At 43.4% G+C, this 23,811-nt stretch overlaps 1 pseudogene; it reads right to left on the minus strand.

Moving 5' to 3' along the window:
* The window catches only part of LOC144681126 (amine sulfotransferase-like), a 68,767-nt pseudogene extending 62,797 nt beyond the window's left edge, over positions 1 to 5,970 (minus strand).
* Positions 5,971 to 23,811: the final 17,841 nt, after the last annotated feature.

Raw genomic sequence — 23,811 nt, forward strand, 5'->3', positions numbered from 1 at the left:
AAGGTCATGGCTGATCTGATTATGGCCTCAACTTTACTATCCTGTTTGCCCCCTCATAACCTTTGACTCCTTTGCCAATCAAAAATCTATCCAACTCTGCCTTGAATATATTCAATGATCCAGCCTCCACTGCCATCTGGCGAAGAGAATTCCTAAGACTAACAGCCCTCCGAGAAAACAATTCTCCTCATCTGTCTTAAAGCCCCTTATTTTGAACCTGTGTCCCCTAGTTCTAGTCTCTCTTAGAAGGAGAAACATCCTTTCAGCCGCCACCCTGTTCAGTCCTCTCAGGATCCTTTATGTTTCAATAAGATCATCTCTCTTTCTAAATTCAAGGGATACATGCCCAATCTGTCTAACTTTTCCTGATAAGATAACCTCTTCATCCCAAGAATCAGTTGAGTGAACTTTCTCTGAACTGCTCCTAATACAATTATATCCTTTCTTAAGTAAGGAGGCCAAAACTGAATACAGTACTCCAGATGTAGTTTCACCAAAGCCCTGTACAACTGAGGTAAAAATTTCTTTAATTTTATGTTCCATTCCCCTTACAATAAATGACAACATTTCATTTGCCTTCCTGATCACTTGCACATTAACTTTTTGTGGCTCATGTACCCAGACACCCAGATCCCTCTGTCCCATCATTTTCTGAAATCTCTCCATTTAAATAATATATTGCTTTTCTTTTCTTCCTGTCAAAGAGGACAAATTCACATTTTCCGATATTATACCCAGTCTGCAAATTTGCCCACTCACTTCACCTATCCATATCCCTTTGTAGACTCCTTAGGTCCTCTTCATAACTTACTCTCCTCAATCTTTGCTCAATCACCAAATATCCCCATCCTCAATGATGGGGAAGCCCACCAAGTCAGTGCAAAAGATAAGGCTGAAGCATTTGCTACAGTCTTCAGCCAGAAGTGCCGAGTGGATGGACCATCTTGGCCTCCTCCAGAGGTCCCCAGCATAACAGTTGCCAGTCTTCAGCCAATTCACTCCATGTGATATCAAGAAACTGAAGGCACTGGAGGGTGCAAAGGTCGTAAGGTCAGAAGTGGGGATGTTCGCTGATGATCACACAATGTTCAGCACCGTTCACAACTCCTCAGATACTGAAACAGTCTATGTCCAAATTCAGCAAAACCTGGTCAATATCCAGGCTTGGGCTGACAAGTGGCAAGTAACATTCGTGTCCCCTGACAGTAACTATACTGTGGGACAGAGAATAAATCAGGAGATAATGAGGGCATGTAAAAAATGCAATACATTAATCATGGGTGACTTTAATCTTCATATAGTTTGGGAAAATCAAATTGGCAGCGGTAGCCACGAGCAAGAATTCATAGAGTGTATTTGGGACAGTTTCTCAGAACAATATGTTGCGAATCCAACCAAGGATCTGGCTATTTTGGATCTGGTAATGTGTAATGAGGCAGGTTTAATAAATGATCTCAGAGTAAAGGATCCCCTAGGAAACATTGACCATAATATGGTAGAATTTAGCATTCAGTTTGAGAGTGAGAAACCTGTGTCAGAAACCACTGTGCTAAACTTAAGTAAGGGTAATTACAAAGGAATGAGGGCAGAGTTGGCTGGAGTGGACTGGGAAAGCAGTTTAGCAGAAAAGATGGTTGATGAACAATGGCAGACATTTAAGAAAATAGCTCATGACTCTCAACAAAGATATATCCCAGTGAGGAAGAAGGATTCAAGGAATGGGACAAAACAATCATGTTTAACTAATTAAGTTAAGGACAGTATCAAATTGAAAGAAATAACATACAATGTGGCAAAGATTAGTGATAACCCAGAGGATTGGGAAAGTTTTAAAGACCAACAAATTATGATCAAAAAAATAATAAAGAGGGAGAAGAGCTTCTTTAAATATATAAAAAGGAAGAGGGAGGCCAACGTGAACATGGGGCCCTTAGAGAATGAGGTTGTGGAAATAATAATGGGGAACCAGGAAATGGCAGTGGAGATGAATAAATACTTTGCTTCAGTCTTCACGGTAGAAGATACTAATAGCATTCCAAAAATACTAAATAATCAAGGGGCAAAAGAGGGGGAGGAAACAAAAACAATAACTATCACTAGAGAAAAAGTACTAGGTAAACTAATGGGGCTAAAGGCCGATAATCCCCTGGACCTGATGGGTTGCATACTAGGATATTAAAAGAAGTAGCTACAGAGGTAATGGATGCACTAGTAGTAATCTTCCAAGAATCCTTAGAATCTGGAAAAGCCTGAGAGGATTGGAGAACGACCATCCTTTTTCAAAAATGGAGGGAGGCAAAAAGCAGGTAACTATAGGCCAGTTAGCTTAACATCTGTCATTGGGAAAATGTTGGAGTCTAATATAAAGGATTTAATAGCAGAGCATTTAGAGATACATAGTCTAATCAAGCAGAGTCAGCATGTCTTCATGAAGGGGAAATCATGCCTAACAAATTTATTAGAATTCTTTGAGGAGGTAACAAGCAGAATGGATAAAGGGGAACCAGTGGGTGTAATATGTTCAAATTTTCAAAAGGCATTAGATAAGGTATCACACATAAGGCTACTTAATAAAATGAGAGCCCATGGTGTTGGGGGTAGTATATTAGCATGGATAGAAGACCGGCTAACTAATAGAAGACAGAGGGCAGAATTTTGTCGTTGGCGAGCAGGGGGCGGGGCCCGCTCGCCAACGCGTAAAATGATGTGGGATGACTTTGGGCAGAACCCCGACGTCATCCCGCCCCATTTAAATTTTCAGGAAGGCGGGGGTGCAGCAAAATCAGCTGCGGGCCCGCTGACCTGTCAATGGCCAATTGAGGCCATTGACAGGATCATTTAAACAATTAAAGGACCTGCCCATCCAACCTTAAGTTTGGTGAGCAGGCCAGGAGCCCCGGTGGCAAATAGAGAAAACATGAAACCTCATCCAGCGGTGGGATGATGTTTCATGCAGGGTTTTAAAAATTTTAATAACGTTAATCTGTAATTTATGAACATGTCCCATCTCATGTGACATTGTCACATGAGAGGGACATGTTAGGAAATTCTTTTTTCCCTATTTTTAATATTTTTCAAAGTGGAAGCGATCTCCCTGAGGCTGCACTTAGCCACAAGGAGATGTGTGCTCTTTCGTACGCATGCGCTTTTAGGGAATCCCCTCCGCCTGCATAGGAAGTGCATAGCGCTTCCTGCTGGGTGGGACTTAATTGGCCCGCCCACGTAAAATGGCAGTGCAGCCCGCTTCGCTGGCGGTGATCGGCTCCCTGCCTGCCAGAGATTGGGTCGGCCCGCCCGCCCAACAGGCAGAAAATTCTGCCCAGAGAGTTGGGATAAGGGCGGCATTTTTGGGATGGCAACCTGTAGCAAGTGGAGTGCCAGAGGGATCAGTGCTGGTGCCTCAATTATTTACAATATATATTAATGACTTAGATGAGGGAAGTGAATGTACTATTGCCAAGTTTGCGGATGATACAAAACTAGGTGGAAAGGCAAGTGAGGATGACACAAGAAGTCTACAGAGGGATATAGACAGGTTAAGTGAGGGAGCAAAAACTTGGCAGATGGAATATAATGTGGGAAAATGTGAGGTTATGCACTTTGGCAGGAAGAATAGAGGAGCTGAATATTATTTAAATGGAGAAAGAGTAAAGAAGGCTGCAGCACAAAGGGATTTGGGAGTCCTTGTTCATGAATCACAAAAAGCTAACATACAAGTTCAGCAGGTAATAGGGAAGGCAAATGGAATGTTGGCCTTTATTTCAAAGTGAATGGAATATAAAAATAGGGAAGTCTTGCTAAAACTATACAAGGCACTAATTAGGCCACACCTAAAATACTGTGAACAATTTTGGTCCCCTTATCTAAGGAAAGATATATTGGCATTGGAGGCAGTCCAGAGAAGGTTCACTTGGTTGATCCTGGGTATTGAAGGACTTTCTTGAGAAAAGGTTGAGTAGGTTGGGCCTGTATTCATCGGACTTTAGAAGAATGAGAGGTGACCTTATTGAAACATACAAGATTCTTTGGGGGGTTTGACAGGATAGATGGTGAGAGGTTGTTTCCCCTTGTGGGAGTGTCTAGGACCAGAGGCCATAATCTCAGAGTGAGGGGGAGCCCAGTTAAAACAGACACGAGGAGGAATTTCTTCCCTCAGAGGGTAGTGAATCTGTGGGATTCTTTACTGCAGAGGGCTATAGAGGCTGGGACGTTAAGTATATTCAAGGCTGAGATAGACAGATTTTTAATCAGTAAGGGAATCAAGGGTTATAGGGAAAAGGCAGGAAAGTGGAATTGAGGATTATCAGTTCAGCCATGATCTCATTGAATGGCGGAGCAGACTTGATGGGCCTAGTTCTGCTCCTATGTCTTATGGTCTAATGGTCACACAAGTGCCAGGCAATGACAGTCTCCAACAAGAGAGAATGTAACCATTGTGCCTTGACGTTCAATGGCATTACCATCACTGAATCCCTCACTATCGACATCCTGGGGGTTATCATTGACTAGGAACGGAACTGGCCTAGCCAAATAAATACTGTGGCTACAAAAACAGGTCAGAGGCTAGGAATCCTGTGACGAGTAACTCATGTCCTGACTCCCCAAAGCCTGTCTACAAGGCACAAGTCAGGAGTATGATGGAATACTCCCCACTTGCCTGGATGAGTGCAGCTCCCACAACACTCAAGAAGCTTGTCACCGTCCAGGGCAAATTAGCCTGCTTGATTGGCACCCCATCCACAAACATTCACTCCCTCCGCCACCGACACACAGTGTCAGCAATGTGTACCATCTACAAGATGCACTGCAGAAACTCACCAAGGCTTCTTAGGCAGCACCTTCCAAACCCACGACCGCAACCAACTAGAAGGACAAGGGCAGCAGATATATGGGAACACCACCACCTAGAAGTTCCCCTCCAAGCCACTCACTATCCTGACTTGGAAGTATATCGCCGTCCCTTCACTGTTGCTGAGTCAAAATCCTGGAACTCCCTTCCTAACAGCACTGTGGGTGTACCCACACTACATGGACTGCAGCAGTTCAAGAAGGAAGCTCACCACCACCTGCTCAAGGACAACTAAGGATGGGCAATAATGCAAGCATTGCCAGTGAAACCAAATCCCATGAATGAATAAAAAAAAATTTAGCAACTAAGCATTCAGTCCTTTCATCTAAGTCATTGATATACATTGTAAATATTTGAGTGCCAGCACTGATCCCTGTTGCATTCCACTAGTTACAGCTGGCCAACCCAAAAATGACCCATTTATCTCTACTCTTTACTTCCTGTTGGCTATTTAATCCTCTATCCATAATAATATATTACCCCCTACACAATGAGCTTTTATTTAGTGTGGTAAGCTTTGATGTGACACCTCATCAACTAAATATTGGGAAAGCTAAAGTCATGGACTTCGGTCACTGACAGAAAACCTGTTCTCGAGCTGCCAACTCCGCCCCTTCTCCAAACAACTGGCTGAGTTAAACCTGACTGCTGGTAACTTTCATGTCATGTTTGACCCTGAGATGAGTTTCCGACAACATAATATTAATCACTAATATCTGCTATTTCCATCTCTGTAGCATTGCCTGAATTCATCCCTGCCTCAGCTCACCTGCTGCTGAAACCCTCATCCAAGCCATTGTTGCCTCAATGTTTCACTATTCTAATATACTCCATGCCGTCCTCCCTTATTCTCGCCTCTGTAAACTTGAGGTCATCTAAAGCTCTGCTGCCTATGTCCTAACATGCACCAAGTCTCATCCACCCATCACCCTTGTGCTCACTGGTTTACATGGCTCCTGGTTATGCAGTTCCTGGATTTTAAAATTTTCATCCTTGTTTTCAAATCCCTCCATGGGCTCACCATTCCCTTTCTTTGTAACCTCCTCCAGCCCCAAAACACCCCCGAGATATCCACACTGCTCAAATTGTGGCCTCTTGAGCACCTCACCATTGGTGGCCATGCTTCAATTGCCAGGATCCTAATTCACCATAAGAAGGTGTTGGCAGGAATATCTACAGAAGATGGACTGCGACGGTTCAAGAAGACAGCTTACTGCTACCTTCGCAGGGGCAATTAGGGATGGGCCATAAATACTGGCCTAGCCAACGATGTCCACATCTCATGAATGCATATAAAAAACTCTTCTTGAACCGCTGCTGTTCATCTGGTGTAGGTATTCCCTTCGTGCTATAACTTCTCTGCAGTGGTGCCTAGGTCAATGCTGCATGTTCTGTCTGGTTTCATTCCTTTTTGTAGGCTCTGTAGTCGTTTGATAGAACTGAGTGGCTTGCTAGGCCATTTAATAGTCAACCAGAATTCTGTGGGTCTGGAGTCACATGACGGCTAGATCAGGTAAGGATACTATACAACTGAGTGAGTTGCTGGACCATTTCTGAGGGTAGTTAAGAATCAACAATATTGCTGTGCATTTGGAGTCACATGTAGACCAAACCAGGTAAGGGCATCAAATTTCCTTCCCTAAATGACATTAGTGAACCAAATGGATTTTTACAATAAACTGGTAGTTTCATGGTCACTATTACAGACACTAGCTTTTTATTTCTGATTCATGAACTATTTGAATTAAATTCCACCAACTTCCATGTTATTGGAGCAGAGGAGTCAGTGATGTGATGATAATGTCACCAGACCAGTAATCCAGAGGCCCAGGCTATTGCTGTGCGGGCAGGAGTTCAAATCCCACAACTGCAGATGGTTGAATTTAAATTCAATTAATAAATCTGGAATTTTAAGGTATTCTTGATAACAGTGACCATGAAATCATTGTCAATTGTTGTAATGCCCTTTAGTGAAGGAAAACTGCCATCCTTACCTGATCTGGCTGACATGTGACTCCAGACCCACAGAATTCTCGTTGACTCTTAAATAGCTTAGCAAGCCAGTCAGTTCTATCAAATCACTACAGAGCCTACAAAAAGGAATGAAACCAGACAGAACATGCAGCATTGACCTAGGCACCGGAAATGACATGGCAAGCCTTACTCTGTTGACCCTGCAAAGTCCTCCTTATCAAGATCTGGGGTTTGTGCCAAAATTGGGAGAGCTGTCACACAGACTAGTTAAGCAATAGCCTGACATAATCATATTCACGGAATCTAACCTTACAGGCAATGTCCCACACACCATAATTGCCATTCCTGGCTATGTCAACAACAGGACTGATCCAGCAAAGCTAACGGCAGTGGTGTACAGTTGAGATCAAGTTGCCCTGGGAGTTCTCAACCTCGACTCATGGCCCATGAAGTCTGCTGCCATCAGGTCAAACATGGACAAGGAAATCTTTGACTGGTTACCACCTACCATGTTCACCCTCTACCCTCACCTGATGAATCTGTACTCCTCCATTTTGACCACCACTTTGAGGAAGCACTGAGGGTGGCAAGGGCACTGTATGTACTCTGACTTCAATGTCCATTACCAAGGGTGGCTTGGTTGCACCGCCACAGGCCGAGCTGGCCGAGTCCTAAATGACATAGCTGCTAGACTAGGTCTGCGGCAGGTGGTGAGGAAACCAACAAGAGGAGAAAGCCTACTTGACCTCATCCTCACCAACCTGCTTGCTGCAGATGCATCTCTCCATGATAGTGTTGGTAGGAGTGACCACCGCACAATCCTGGTGGAGATGAAGTCCCGTCTTCACATTGAGAATACCCTCCATCATGTTGTGTGGCACTACCACCCTGCTAAATGGGATAGATTTCGAACAGTTAATCCATTAATTTCAAGCCAGCAGTGCACAGCCAGACTCCCTGGACAAACTTTGACCTATAAACTACAAATCAGACCAGATTTGATTTTTCCCTATTGAATTAGATATAGCAATAGCGATTATCAACTAATTGGATCCCTGTCCAGTTTGATTGTAGAGGTCAATTGAAATTACTTCTTCAACAGCTGTCAATCCAAATACTCACAGAATCATACCTTACAGGTAATGTCCCAGACACTAACATCACCATCTCTGGGTATGTCCTGCCCCATCAGGAGGACAAAACCATCAGAGTTGGTGGCACAGTCGGGAGGGAGTAGCACAGGGAGCCCTCAACATCGACTCCGGACCCCATGGGACCGCATAATGTTTCATGGCATCTGGTTTAACATGGTAAGGAAACCTCCTGCTGATTACCAAGTACCGCGGCCATCCATTCCCATGTGCCCCTCCGTCTCAGCTGATGAAGCAGTATTCCTCCATGCTGAACATCATTTGAAGGAAGCACTGAGGGTGGACAGGGAGCAGAATGTACTCTGGGTGGGGGACTTCAATGTCCATCTCCAAGAGTGGCTTAGTAGTATCACTGGTAGCTGAGTCCTAAAGCACATAGCTGTTAGACTGGGTCTGCGGCAGTTGGTGAGGCAACCAACAAGAGGGAAAAACATACTTGACCTCATCCTCACCAGCCTGCCTGCTGCAGATGTATCTATCCATGACAATATCGGTTGGATTGACCACCGCTCATTCCTTGTGGAGACATCCAAAGGATACCCTCCATTGTGTTGTGAGGCACTACCACCATGCTAAATGGGATAGATTTCACACAGACCTAGAAACTCAAGACTGGGTAGTCGTAAGGTGCTATGGGCCAGCAGCAGCTACAGAATTGTACATGGCTATGTGGAAACTTGCCTAGCTATGTCCTGCACACAATATGCAGGACAAATCCAACCCAGCCAATTACTGCCCCATCAGTTTATTATCGATCATCAGTAAAGTGATGGAAAGGGTCATCAACAGTGCTATCAAGCAGCACCTGCTTAGCAATAACCTGCTCACTGATGTTCAGTTTGGGTTCTGCCAGAGTCACTCAGTTTCTGACCTCATTACAGCCTTGGTTCAAACATGGACCAAATAAGTGAACTCCAGAGGGCAGGTGGGAGTGACTGCCCTTGACAGCAAGGCAGCATTTGACTGAGTGTGGCATCAAGGAGCCCTAATAAAACTGGGAATCGGATGAAAACTCTCCGCTGGCTGGAGTCATACCTAGCACAAAGGAAGATGGCTGTGATTGTTGGAGGTTAATCATCTCAGTTCCAGGCCATCAATGCAGGAATTCCTCCTAGGCCCAACCAGCTTCAGCTACTTCATCAATGACCTCCTTCCATCATAAGGTCAGAAGTGGGGATGTTCGCTGATGATCGCACAATGTTCAGCAACATTCGCAACTGCTCAGATACTGAAGCAGTCTATGTCCAAATGCAGCCGGACCTGGACAATATCCAGGCTTGGGCTGACAAGTGGTAATATTCGTGCCACACAAGTGCCAGCCAATGACCATCCCAAACAAGAGAGAATCCAACCATCGCCCCTTGATGTTCAATGTCATCACCATCACTGGATCCCCCACTATCAACATGCTGGGGGTTACCATTGACCAGAAATTGAATTGGACTAACCAGATAAATACTATGACTACAAGAGCAGGACAGAGGCTAGGAATTCTGCAATGAGTAACTCAACTCCTGATTTCCCAAAGCCTGTCCACCATCTACAAGGCACAAGTCAGGAGTGTGATGTAATGCTGCCCACTTGCCTGGGTGAGTGCAGCTCCCACAACACTCAAGAAGCTTGACACCGCCCAGGACAAAGCAGCCCACTTGATTGGCATTCCATTAACAAACATTCACTCTCTCCCCCATGTTGCACAGTAGCAGCAGTGTGTACCATCTACAAGATGCACCACAGGAACTCACCAAGGCTTCTTAGACAGCACCTTCGAAACCCATGACTGATACCTTCTGGAAGGACAAGGGCAGCAGACACATGGGAACACCACCACCTGGAAGTTCCCCTCCAATCCACTCACCATCCTGACTTGGAAATATATCACCGTTTCTTCACTGTCGTTGGGTCAAAATCCTGGAACTCCCTTCCTAACAGCACTGTGGGCGTACCTATACCACAGGGACTGCAGCTGTTCAAGAAGGCAGCTCACCACCAGCTTCTCAAGGGCAATTAGAGATAGGCTATAAATGTTGGCCTAGCCAGCGACACCCCTGTCCCATGAATGAATAAAAAAGATTGTTCACTGTGTACAGATGATGTGTATATTGACAGAACGTCCAACTGGCAGAGATTGCTGGAGGGAAAGGCAAATGGAACCAGCCAGAATTTTACGCTGGTTGTGCGGGTGAGGCATGACCCGATGGCGCGTGAAATCATGTGAGAACACATCGAGTGCATGTCCCAACATCATTGTGCATTTGTGCAATATTTTGCTAGGCGGGCATGCGCAGCAGTCGGAATCGCATCCGCCAACAATTAAGTGGGCAATTAAGCCCAATATTAAGGAAGCAATTGAAAGCACTTTTACGTGGCTTGTCCAATTTTACGGTTGGCAGATGGGCCAATTGGTGAGGCAGCCTTTACATTTTCGCTGAAACCTCTAACCAGTTTGGGATGAAACATCTGGGGTGAAATATAATAATAAAAGGTATCTGGGGACTGATCGTTTTTAAGTTCTGCTGACGGGTGCTTGAATGGGTTGCATAGACACAGTTTGGTGCTTTTCTTTCTTGTCATTTAATCTGTACAGGTCTGTAGCTCCCTGAGGCAGTGCTGCAGCAGCTGGCTGCCTTCCGGGAGCTTGCTAGCACCCACCCACACCCTCCCTTTTGTCAGTGCCTGCCCTCTTCCCCGCCACCCCCACCCCGGCAGCGCTGAGGTTTTCTCAGCATGTGTTTCACGCTGGTAGGACGTTAATTGGCCAGCCAGCATGAAATTGCGAAAAGGGGCCAATCGCAGGCGGAAGCACATTTCACATCCGCTTCCGGGCCCACCAGTCGCACTCGCCCGATGAACATAAGATTCAGGCTGTGGAGATCACTAGATTGATAAAGAAAAAGTCACCAGGAATGTTAAGTAAATAAGACTGAGGAAAACATAGAAAGGAAGGTGAAAATATTAAAGTCGCACATGAAGCTAATAACCAAGAGAAAGGGAGAGACAATAACAAAGTGGAAAAATAATAGTTACAGGAAGAAAGAACAGAGAATCAGAGGGAGAAAAAATGTAATAGAAACACACAAAGGAAACCCAGAGAAAGGGAAGAGCAAAAGAGATGTGAGAGAAATAATTAAATTTTTCATTTTTGAAATTTAAGAAGCAAGTTCCACACAATACCTTGCTTAATGTATTATTAATGTATAAAAAAGGAATTTCATCTTCTGGGAGACAGCAATTGTTACAAACTTTAGATCTGCTTTGTTACAAACTTTAGATCTGCTTTAGATGTATCCCTGGATCAACAGCACAAGTGCTCTGATAAGTGGACACATGTTTATTATCGTAAACTAGCAGAATGGAGGTGCAATTGGCAAAGGGGGAGATGATGACTGCAGTGATTGTAGGTAAAATCTTTCCTACTGCCTTTAGGGGGCGTCATGTGATTGTACTGATGAATCAGCCCTAAGCACAGATAATCTTAGGGACGGAGCTTTCTAGCCGTGGACCTGGTTCAAGTATGTAGCTTCTACAAGAGCTCTGTAATAAAGTTATCTGTTTCAAGTAAGAAACCTGTCTGGGACACCAAGTTTATTACAATTGCTGATGAGGATAAATAGCTCTGACGCTGCACCTCACCTTGTGAATGTGAGTACATCTTAAGGAAACACATAAATGTATACTCATGAGTCATGCCATTTTTGGACAGAATTGACCCTTACATCTCGTCCATGGAAGACTGGAGCCAGTACTTAGAGTGCCTAGTTTTGCATTTCGTGGAGAATGAAATAACAGCAGAGGAGAAGCAGAAAGCAATTCTTTTAAGGTCTGTGGTGGCAAGATATATAACCTCACCCTTAGTCTGACGGCCCCAAATGCGCCCAATTCTAAATCTTTTAATGAGCTGTTAGACCTTGGGAAGACACATTTTCAGCCGAAGGTAGTTATGCAGAGATTTAAGTTTAGCTCCAGAGTAAGGGCCCTGGGAGAGTCTATCGCACCTTATATCACGAAGTTGAAACAGTTGACTGAGCACTGCGACTTCGGAGATACACTCAATGACATGTTGCAAGATCATTTGGTTTGTGGCATACACAATGACGCCACTCAGTGCCGTTTACTTTCAGAAGTTAATATTGATTTGAAGCACGTCATGGAAATAGAGCTAGCAATGGAGAGTGTTGAGAGGGACTTAGGCTTTATAGAGTGTGCAACATGGCACCGTTTTTCAGTTGGGGCGGGAACCTACCGCCAGGCGTGGCACAAAAACCAGAGAGACAGATGTGAAGCGGGAGACAGCCTCTGCTACTCGAAAAATGAAAAAAGCTTAGTGGAAGCATTTCAGAAATTAATTTGTTACCGATGTACTGGAAACCTGCAGATTTAAAGAGTCAGAATGCCACTACGGTCACAAAAAAAGGCATGTAAGAAAGCAATACAGGATAAAATCAAGACAGCCAATCAGACAGCAGACCAAGATGATTGAAGTGCACAATGAACCAGTTATATCTATTCTCTATACAATGTCAAAGCAGTGAAAACTGAACCAATCACCGCACCCTTCAAGTGAATGGGAAAACTCTAATCATGGAGGTAGACACTGGAGCATCAACCACAATGGTGGGAGAACACGTCTTTAAATACCTAAGTGAAGGTACCCAGCCACTGAATCTGGAGCAAACCACAGATCAGCTAAAGACGTACACTGGAGAGGCAATACAGGTAAAAGGCATATCCACAATACCTGTGTCCTATAGGCAACAGACAGTCCAGCTTCCAGTGATCATAGTGACAGGTGAAGGACCTAGTCTTCTGGGCCACGGCTGGTTACAAGAAATTAAGCTCAACTGGTCAGAAATATTCCAAATGAGAACAGGAGGAATTCCTGAGCTGTTAAGGAAGTATGACAGCATGTTTTATGACAAATTGGGAAAAATAAAAGGCCTACAAGCAAAAATATATGTAGATTCGGAGGCAATACCATGGTTCTTTAAGGCCAAACCTGTGCCTCATGCCCTAAAGGAGAAGGTGGATACAGAATTGTGCCACTTAGAGAAGCTAGGCATCTTCCAGCCAGTCCAATTTTCAGAATGCGCAGCACCCATAGTCCCTGTGATGAAATCAGATTAAATTATTCGCATCTGCAGAGACTACAAATGAACTGTGAACGAGGCTGCTAAATCAGATAAATATCCTATCCCGAGGATTGAAGATTTTCACACTAAGCTAGCTGGAGGAAAATCCTACACCAAACAGGACATGAGCCATGCATACCAACAGCTAGAGCTGGACAGCACATCTCACATCTAGAGGGTATGTAACCATCAACACGAACAAGGGCCTGTACCAATATACATGCCTATCCTTTGGTGTATCATCTGCCTGTGTGATTTTCCAAATGACCATGGAAAGCCTATTGCAAGGACTACCCGAGTAGTAGTGTACCCGACGGACCACCCAGGACAACAGAAGCCGAACATTTGGCCAACCTGGAAGAGGTTTTACGAAGATTTTTGGAAGCTGGTGTACGATTGAAAAAAGAGAAGTGTACTTTCCAAGCGACTGAAGTCACCTATTTGGGTCATTGAGTGGATACCCAAGGTTTGCATCCAGTCGACGAGAAAGTAATGGTAATCAAGGAGGCGCCCTCTTCTACCAGTGTCACTGAGCTCAAGTCTTTTTTTGGCATGATAAATTATTACAGTCGCTTCTTGCCAAACTTGTCAACAGTCTTTACACTTTACCCCTTTACCCCTTTACCCCTTTACACTTACTATTGAAAAGAACCATAGGTGGCCATGGATGACGCAACAAGAAGAATCCTTAGTAAAAGTCAAGAAGCTATTGCACTCATCATGTCTACTAGTACATTATGACCCACCAAAAGTATTAATATTAACCTGTGATGCAACCGCCTATGGGGTGGGAGCGGTGTTGTCTCACAGGATGGAAGATAGTTCCGAAAGGATATATCTCCAGAACCCTCTCTGCAGCCGAGAAGGGTTATTCACAACTTGAAAAATAAGGTTTATGTTGTAAGGGTGGCTGAGTTGTACTATTAGTAAAAGAGTTGATCTGCATACACTCTTGGGTGAAAAGGTTAAGTTTATTTACAACATATTCAGCAACAACTACACATGTGCTTTCAACTCCAACTATCTCCACACTGTCTGCTAAGGTAGCCTGCACCACTCTCCTATTTGTTGCTACTGATCATGTGAACTTTCCTAATATGCATTATCCTTAAAGGTAAATGACATACTAAATAAAACCATAATTTCTACATTCCTCCCCTTTAACTCGGTTATACATATTATATATATACAAGTACGTATTTTTCAAGACAACGAAATATTTACACTGGATAAGGAATTTACAAGTTCAGTCTTTCAGCTGGTTTCCTGGTACACGTGGAACGTCACAGCTCCACAACTTCAGATTCTTTGTCAGTCACCTCCTTTTCCGGAGTTGCCCGAACATCAAGTGCTCCAGTGAGTTCTGTAATCTCAACTCTTACAGGAACATCAGATATGTCAGTTGTGGGTTGAGTATCTACAACAAGAAACGCAGACACGGTCATGATCACTGGTGGAACCAAATCTTGGGATTTGTCTCACTCCTCGTTAAATGGTCCACATGTTTACGGATGATCCGGCCTTCCACCTCCATGTGGTAAGATAGAGGTTAAGTCACCGCAATTATTTCACTATGTAACTACTTTGGTCCTTCCCCGAAATTTTTCATGTATACCAGCTCTCCCAAAGGGAATTTCCTCTCACGACTATGCTAGTTGTGCCTAGTTTTCTGGTTTCCCTGACTCCTTTCCACCTTCCCCTCTAAATTTGGCATAATTAAGCTCAATTTCATCCTGAGATGACGTTTCAACAATAACTCTGCAGATGTGACGCCGGTTGTTGTGTGAGGGGCAGTCCTGTAATGAAAAAGAAAGCATGTTAGCTTGGTTGTGAAGGAATCACAAGTTAGTTTTTTTTATGCTTGTCTTGAATGTTTGAACTGCCCTTTCGACCAGCCCATTTGAGGAAGTGAGGTACGGTGCAGTTTTTACATGAGTGGTACCGTTGAGACTGATAAACCGTTGAAACTCAGCACTTGTAAATGCTGTGCCATTGTAAGAAATGACTACTTCTGGTAGTCCATGAATGGCAAAACCCTGACGTAGTTTCTCAATTGTAGCAGCTGACATTGGTGACTTTGCCTCATATACGTCGAACCATTTTGAATGGGCATCAACAATGAGCAGAAATATTGTTCCCAGGAAAGGTCCAACGTAGTCAATGTGTAACTGCACCGAGATTCTACCTGGCCACTCCCATGGGTGTAATGGAGCTGTCACTGGCAACTTCTGCAGTTGCTAACATTGCATACAATGCTTTACCATATTGTCTATTTCGGCATCCATCCCAGGCCACTATGCGTGCTATGGTCTTCATTCGGGAAATTCCTGGATGGGAACTATGTAGTTCAATTAAAAGTGGCTCCCTTCCCTTTGGAGGAACTATCACTCATGCTCCCCACAATAAGATGCCATCCTGGCTGGTTATTTCATGTCTCTGTTGAAGTATGGTTTCATTTAATCAGATATGGGCTCCTGTGACCAACCATGTAGCACTTGTTCTTGTACTTGAGATAGGACTGGGTCCCGATTTGCCCAGTCTCTGATCTGTTGAGCACATACTGGCGAGGAATCTAAGAAATTTAACAGTAAAACAAGTTCTTGTGGAACTGGGACATGCTCATTATTTTCTTGTAAAGACAAATGACTAAGGGCATTGGTGTTTGCTATTTGATTGCCAGGCCTTTGTATGAAAGTGTATTTGTATGCTGCCAGAACTAAAGCCCATCGTTGTATTCTTGCTGATGCTAAAGGTGGTATAGCCTTGTCCTCAATAAACAATCCTAGCAATGGTTTGTGCTGCCAGAATTAAGGCCCTATTAGTATTTCTGTTATCTTCATTCTATGTGCCTTCTTCTTTATAGTGTAGACTTTAATCTTGGCCTTCTTTTTGACTTCACTGTTGGCCAGACTTTTCTCAGATGTAAGCTCAATTTTGTCAGAGCTCACTGGCTGAGTCGCACAAAATTTCATTATCTGTCTGCTTCTTAAAAAAATTCTGTGACTTTTGCTTTCAAAGTCTCTTTGGCTTCATTTAGTTGATTCTTCAGCTCTTCTTCAGTCACTTTTTTATATTTGTTTGCTGCCTCCTGGAAAATTGAACATTGTTGTGTCTTCTCTGCCAACTCATTCTTCGGTTTATTCAGAGAAGTGCTGAATTCTTTCTGTTTCTCTTCAGTACTATTCCAGAGGAACAAACTTTGACTTGAGGGAATCTCGTAGTGTGTGAGGGTCTTTCAACAGATTTTCCCTGCAAAGGTTACTCAGCTTGTCTTGAACTCTGTCATCAAGCAGGATCTCTGCTGTTCTTCCAGGTTTTGGCTTAAGACAGCCTGCATTTCTTAAGGTTGTTGAGACCTTACACATTCCTTTTCCAAAATAGGAATGCTTCCAGCTTCCTTTTGGAATCTCAGTGACCAATCAACGTTGACTTCCCTTAGCCAATTTTACCCTTGAAGGCTTGGTCCTCTGCCCCTTAATACCAACACTGGTAGCTTTGTCGATTGACTTCCATAATGGACTGTTACTCTGTTTATGCCTTTTACTTGAATGCCTTCACCTGTATATGTTTTAGCTTGGCAGCTCTTTTTTCTAAGTTTATTCAAATATTGGAAAGTATGTTCCCCAATTACTGTAGTGGAAGCTCCCGTGTCTACTTCCATTTTAACACGTTTGCCATTTACTTTCACTGTGACAAATATTGGTTCTGTCTTTCCAACTTTCAGATTAAACAATGATTAAATGTCTGAATTTGTTGTTCCAGGCACTTCTACATCGTTGATTTCATTGGGCTTCTTCTTTTGTTCACAAGCCTGCTTGAATCTTTCCTTGCACTACCTCATTATATGTCCATTTCTGTGACAATAGTAGCATTCGATTTTTTAAAACTGTCAATCGCTGAAAGACTGATTGTTTCTACCTTTATTAAAATTATTCTTTGATTTTGCTGCTGTTATTTTTTGGCTAGCGAGAGCTGTTTCCTGCTTCTCGGCAGAGTCTTGCTTTATTGTGCCACTTTCGCTTGAGGTTTCCCACCCGATGAGGACGGTGCCATTTTGCACACACTGTGTTGCTTTTGACTCTCTCACTGCACTTTCCGTGGCCAGCACTATCTCTAGCGCCTTCTTGAAAACGAGATTCATTTTGGACAATAATCTTTTCTGAATGGTGTCCTCTTTCACACCACACACTAAATGACTTCTGAGCATGTTGTTCAGAGTCGTACCAATCTCACAATGTTTCGTTAGCTGCTTCAAATTTGCCACATAGCAAGCAATTGTCTCACCCGGGGCTCTATTTCGTAAATTAAATCTGAACCTCTGCATCATGACTGAAGGCTTTGTTTGAAAGGCCCTTCACGAGGTGCACCACTTCTTCAAAATTCTTCACATCTGGGGCACTGGGTGCCGTCAAACTTCAAATCAAACCGTAGGTTTTGCTCTCACAAGCACGCAAGAGGGTTGCTCACTTCTTCTCTTCCCCTGTAATCTCGTTCACTTGATAAAAGAACATGAGGTTTCCTATGTATTGAGACCAATCGTCGGTGGCTGGTTCAAAAGGATCAATTCTTCCAAACTGCAGCATTTTGAGAGAGGATAATTTCTTCAATTCTAATGGAGTTTGCTACTCACAATCACTGGGTGAGGTACAATGCCAATTTCTTTCTAACCTGACTTCTCCTGTTCAATCCTGTTTTATCCTCGTCGCCAGTTTGTTGTAAGGGTGGCCGAGTTGTACTATTAGTAATAGAGTTGATCTGCAGATACTTCCTTGGTGGAAACATGAAATTTATTTACAACATACTCAGAAGAAAGTACACGTGTGCTTTCAACTCCAACTCTATCTCTACAATGTCTGCTGAGGTAGCCTGCGCTACTCTCCTACTGTACTCTACTACAGATCATGTGATCTTTCCTAACAAGCATTATTCTTTAAAGCACATTATGCACTAAATAAAACCAAAATTAATACAGTAATATTTGGAGTGAAGGAGTTCCTCAGTATCTGCATGGTCGACATTTCACCATAGTGTCGGGTCATAAGCCACTAATGGGTTTATTTAGTGAAGATAGAGTCACTCTGCCGATAGCCTCAGCCAGAATTTAATGGTGGCCTTTGATTTTATCACTGAATGAGCACACTTTTTTGCACTGTCCGGGTGTACATGTTGCAAATGCAGATGACCTCAGTCGTCTTTCATTACCAGATAGCATTGTACATGCTCCAGTGCCACAGGAGTTTTGCACTTGTGTTGAATTTCTTGGACTCCTCGCTGTTCTGTGTGAAACAAATAAAGAATTGGACAAACTGGGATCCAATTTTGTCAGAAGTCCAAGACCAGCTGTTGCAAAGATGGTCGAATCCACCAGTCTCTGATGAGATAAGACTATTCCATGCCCATAAAACTGAGTTAAGTTGTCTAGATGGAATCTTGTGGGGATCAAGAGTCGTCGTCCCTTTGCAAGGAAGAGAATCACTCTTGACAGAGATTCACAGCGTGCATCCAGGCATTTCATAAATGAAGATGCTTGCACTAAGCTATGTCTGGTGGCCAGGCATAGACAGTGACATTGAAAGCATGGTCAAGCACTGTCTCCAGTGTCAGCAATAACAGAAGTTGTCTTCAGCTCCACTGTATCCATGGGAGTGGCCTGTTTGACCCTGGGTTAGACTACACATAGATTATGTAGGACTATTTTTAGGTGCCATGTTTTTATTGATCATCGATGCACATTCTAAGTGGATGGATGTGTATGAAGTTTGATCACCGACATTGTGTGCAACTATTGAAAAGCTGTGCCAATGTTTTAGTATACATGGCCTATCATTGTTTTGGATAACAGTACTGCCTTCACTAGTATGGAATTTCAGAAATTCACGAGTTTAAATGGTATTAAACATATTAAAACACCACCATATCATCCCTCATCAAATGGGTTAGCAGAAAGAGCAGTGCAAACTTTCAAATCAGGAATGAAGATGTTATCCAAAGGTACATTAGAAACCCGAATTTCATGTTTTCTTCTCAATTTATCGTACACCTCCTCATGCAACTACAGGTTCAACACCATCTGAATTACTGATGAAGTGTTGCCTTTGTACAAGGTTAAGTCTGGTGTTTCTGATATTAGAGGGGAAGGTAGAGAACAACCAGAGTAGTTGGAAATTGAATCATGATATTCATAGCAAAGCTCAAAAATTTACTGTGAGGATACAGTTCTTGTGCAGAATTTTGGAAATAGCCCTAGATGTGTTGCTGGTATAATCGTCTCTGAAATTGGACCTTTGCCATGCCAAGTAGAAGTGGAAGACCGGATTATTAGAAAACATGCAGATCATTTAAGGAGTAGAGAGGCATTCCAACAACCAACTATTCCGCCTGTAATTGATGTCAAACCTTTAATCCCTGAGGTGACAGATCGACCTGGAATACCTGATGTCTCTATTGAATTACCTAATCCTGAACTGCCATTGTCTAAGGATGCCCATGATGCTGCAGTTCCTGATCATGTCGATCCAGTGGGAGAATCTCAAGTCATAGAGCTACGTCACACTAACCGAATTAGAAAACCACCTCAGAGTCTTAATCGTTAATTGCGTGACCTGTGTATATATGTATGTGTTGTGGATTAAAATATTCTTTGTAAATAAGAAATGTAAAAAAACTAAAGGTGGAGGTAATGTAGTGATTGTAGGTAAAACCTTTCCTACAGCCTTTAAGGGTCACGTGATTGTACTGATGAAGTAACCCTAAGTGTGGTTAATCTTAGGGGCGGAGCTTTCTAGTAGTGGAACTGGTTCAAGCATGTAGCTTCTACAAGAGCTCTGTAATAAAGTTATTTGTTTCAAGTAAGGAACCCGTCCAGTACACCAAGTTTATTACAGTGGCACAGTGGTAATGTCGCTGAGCTAGTAATCCAGAGGTTCAGACTAATGCTCCGAGGACGTGGGTTCAAATTCCACCATGGCAGCTGCTGGAATTTAAATTCAATTAATAAACCTGGAATTGAAATCTACCCTCAGTAATATCGATTGCTGTAAAAACTCATTTGATTCACTAATGTCCTTCAGAGAAGGAAATCTGCCAGTCTGGCCTATATCTGACTCCACACTCAGAGCAATGTGGTTGACTCTTAACTGCCCTCTGAAATGGCCAAGCAAGCCACTCAATTGTACCAAACCGCTACAGAAAAGTTAAAGCAGACAGGTGGCAGCAATTCAAGAAGGCAGCTCACCGCCACTGTCAAAGGCAATTAGGGATGGGCAACAAGTGCTGGCCTTGCCAGCAATGCCCACATCCCATGAAAGAATAAAAAAATGATATTCAATATCGATAAGTGTAGTTAAGTTTGGGATGGTGCATTTTGATAGGATGAATATTCCTTAGAAAATACGAGTGTAACTGTGGTTGAGAAGCAAAGGATCCAGAGGTACACTTTTACAAATCATTAAAAGTAACAATGTAAATTTAGACAGCCTTTTTTGCAAAAATTGCAAATAAAGCACAGCTTCTTTTCTGAGGATAGAATTAAAAACAAAAGTATATGTTAAATTGATGAGCAGCCTGGCGCCATGAGCTTCAGGTTCTTTAGTTTATTTAAAAACATTTTTTTTTCATGTAATCAAACAGACTAGCAATGTGTAGTAACTGAAGGTTTACCCTCTCCCGCAGTCTATCAGGGGTCACGTGATGTTCTTGGAGGCTGCGACCAATGAGCCCTAGGTGCGGGCAATCCGGAGGGGTGGGACTTCCTGACAAGAGTCCTAATTGAGGGCTTAGCACCTGGAAAGCTCTCTGTAATAAAGCTTATCTACGGCGGAGGAAATGCAGGAAGCAATCCTTTTGAGCGTATGTGGCAGTTAAACATACAATCTCATTTGCAACCTGACGGCCCCGAGTGTGCCCAATTCTAAGTCCTATAATGAATTAGTGGACTTCGTGAAAACTTCCAGCTGAAGCCATCTGTAATAATGCAGTGTTTTGAATTTAATTCCAGAGTTAGGGCCCCTGGAGAGTCCATCACAACCTATGTAGCAAACCTTAAGCAGTTGACAGAACACTGCAACTTCGGGGACACATTAAATGATACTCTGCAGGACCGATTAGTTTGTGGAGTTCAGGTCGATGCCATTCAGCACCGTTTACTCACCGAGGTCGACCTCGCCTTTGTGCGCACCCTAGAAATCTCCCTCACCGTGGAATGTGCTGTGAGAGACTCGAAGGCTTTGCAACACATACAACATGGCTCTGTTCTTCATGTGGGCCGGGAGCAAACTGCCAAGCATGGCGCGAAAGCGAGACCCACAGCATCGAAGTGAGATGCAATGTCCGCTATAGAAACATGAAAAGGCCTAGCAGAAACACTTCAGCAGCAACTCCAAGATTAAGATGTTATAAATGTGGAGGTAACTATGGACCGGACACCTGTAAATTCAAGGGGGCAGAATGCCATTACTGCCATAAGAAAGGTCAACGTAGTAAGGCAATGCAAGGCAAAGTTGAAACAGCCCATAAAGCAGCAAACCAACATGGCTGAATTAAAAAATACAGCAGAACCTGAAGCTGCCGACACCGACATTTATTCCCTGTTGTAACAACTGTAAAAACCAAACCTATCACGGTCATAATCCAAGTTAATGAGAGGCCACTAAAAATGGAGGAAGATACGGGTGCCTCAATGACGGTGGTGGGAGAGCACACTTTCAAATATCTTAATGAATGTAGACAGCCAATAAACCTGGAGCTGACAGCCACTAAATTAAAGGCACACACTGGAGAAACTATTCAAGTAAAGGACATCACCACAGTCCAAGTGCCATATAGGAAACAGACAGCCCAGATGCCTGTGATAATAGTGAAAGGAGAAGGACCCAGTCTTTTAGACCAAGACTGGTTACAGAAGATCAAGCTTCGGTCTGAAATATTTCACCTGAAAACAGGAGGAGTTCCTGAACTGCTAAGGGAATATGACATGGTATTTCGGGATGAATTAGGGAAGTTAAAAAGCGTGCAGGCCAAGATATATGTGGATTTTCAGGCGACACCACATTTCTTTAAGGCCAGGCCTGTGTCTTATGCATTGAAGGAGAAGGTGGATGCAGAACTGTGCTGGTTAGAAAAGCTGGGCACCATCCAACCTGTCCAATTCTCAGAATGGGCAGCACCCATACCAGAAACTGAACTGGACTAGCCATATAAATACTATGGCTACAAGAGCAGGCCAGAGGCTAGGAATCGTGCGACGAGTAACTCACCTCCTGACTCCCCAAAGCCTGTCCACCATCTACAAGGCACAAGTCAGGAGTGTGATGTAATGCTGCCCACTTAGCTGGATGAGCACAACTCCCACAACACTCAAGAAGCTTGACACCATCCAGATAAAGCAGCCCGCTTTATTGGCACCCCTTCACAAACAGCGCTAGTCCCTTATCCTTCCAAGTTCAAGTGGAAGATAAAATCGTTCATAAGCACATAGATCATACTCATGCTAGAGAGACATTCCACCAACCACCACCGACGCACAGTAGCAGCAGTGTATACCATCTACAAGATGCACTGCAGGAATTCACCGAGGCTCCTTCGTCAGCACCTTCCAAACCCGCAACCACTACCACCTAGAAGGACAAAGGCAGAGAATAGATGAGAACACTACCACCTGCAAGTTCCCCTCCAAGCCACTCACTATCCTGACTTGGAAGTATATCGCCGTCCCTTCACTGTTGCTGGGTCAACATCCTAAAACTCCCTTCCTAACAGCACTGTGCGTCTACCCACATCACATGGACTGCAGTGGTTCAAGAAGGCAGCTCACCATCATCTTCTCAAGGGCCACTAGGGATGGGCAATAAATGCTGGCCCAGCCAGCGAAGCCCACAACCTGTAAATGAATAAAAATAATAAAAGCAAGCATGGTCAAGCACTGTCTCCATTGTCAAGAACAATTGAAGTTGCCTGTTTCAGCTCCCCTTCATCTGTGGAAGTGGCCTGGTTGACCCTGGGTTAGGCTACATATCAATTATGTGGGACCCATCATAGGTACTATGTTTTTGTTGATTGTAGATGCACATTCTAAATGGATGGATGTATACAAAGTCAAATCGCCAACATCAAGGGCAACTACTGAGAAGCTGCGCCACTGTTTTAGCATACATGGCCTACCTGAAATCGTTGTTTCCGATAATGGTACAGTTTTTACCAGCGCAGAGTTTCAAAAATTCATGAATTTAAATGAAATCAGACATTTTAAACAGTCCCTTACCATCCCTCATCGAATGGTTTAGCCAAGAGATCTGTACAAACCTTCAAGTCTAGTATGAAAAGGTTATCAGAAGGTAGTCTAGAATCTCGACTTTCCCGCTTTCTTCTGTTAGTGTACAACGCCACATTCAACTACAGGTTCAACACCATCTCAATTACTGATGAAACGCCGCCTACATATACGGTTAAGTCTAGTGTTTCCAAATTTAGAGGGGGAGATAGAGCAGAATCAGGATAATCAAAAATTGAACCATGATATACACAGTTAAGCTCACACATTCACTGTAGGTGACATGGTATTCATGCAGAATTTCGGAAGTGGACCTTGTTGGGTTTCTGGAACCATTATCTCAGAGACTAATCCCTTATCCTTCCAAGTTCAAGTGGAACATAGAGTTGTTCATAAGCACATAGATCATACTCATGCTAGAGAGACATTCCACCAACCAAC

Source organism: Cetorhinus maximus, chromosome 5 (genome assembly GCF_964194155.1).
Source record: "Cetorhinus maximus chromosome 5, sCetMax3.hap1.1, whole genome shotgun sequence".
Lineage (NCBI taxonomy): Eukaryota > Metazoa > Chordata > Chondrichthyes > Lamniformes > Cetorhinidae > Cetorhinus > Cetorhinus maximus.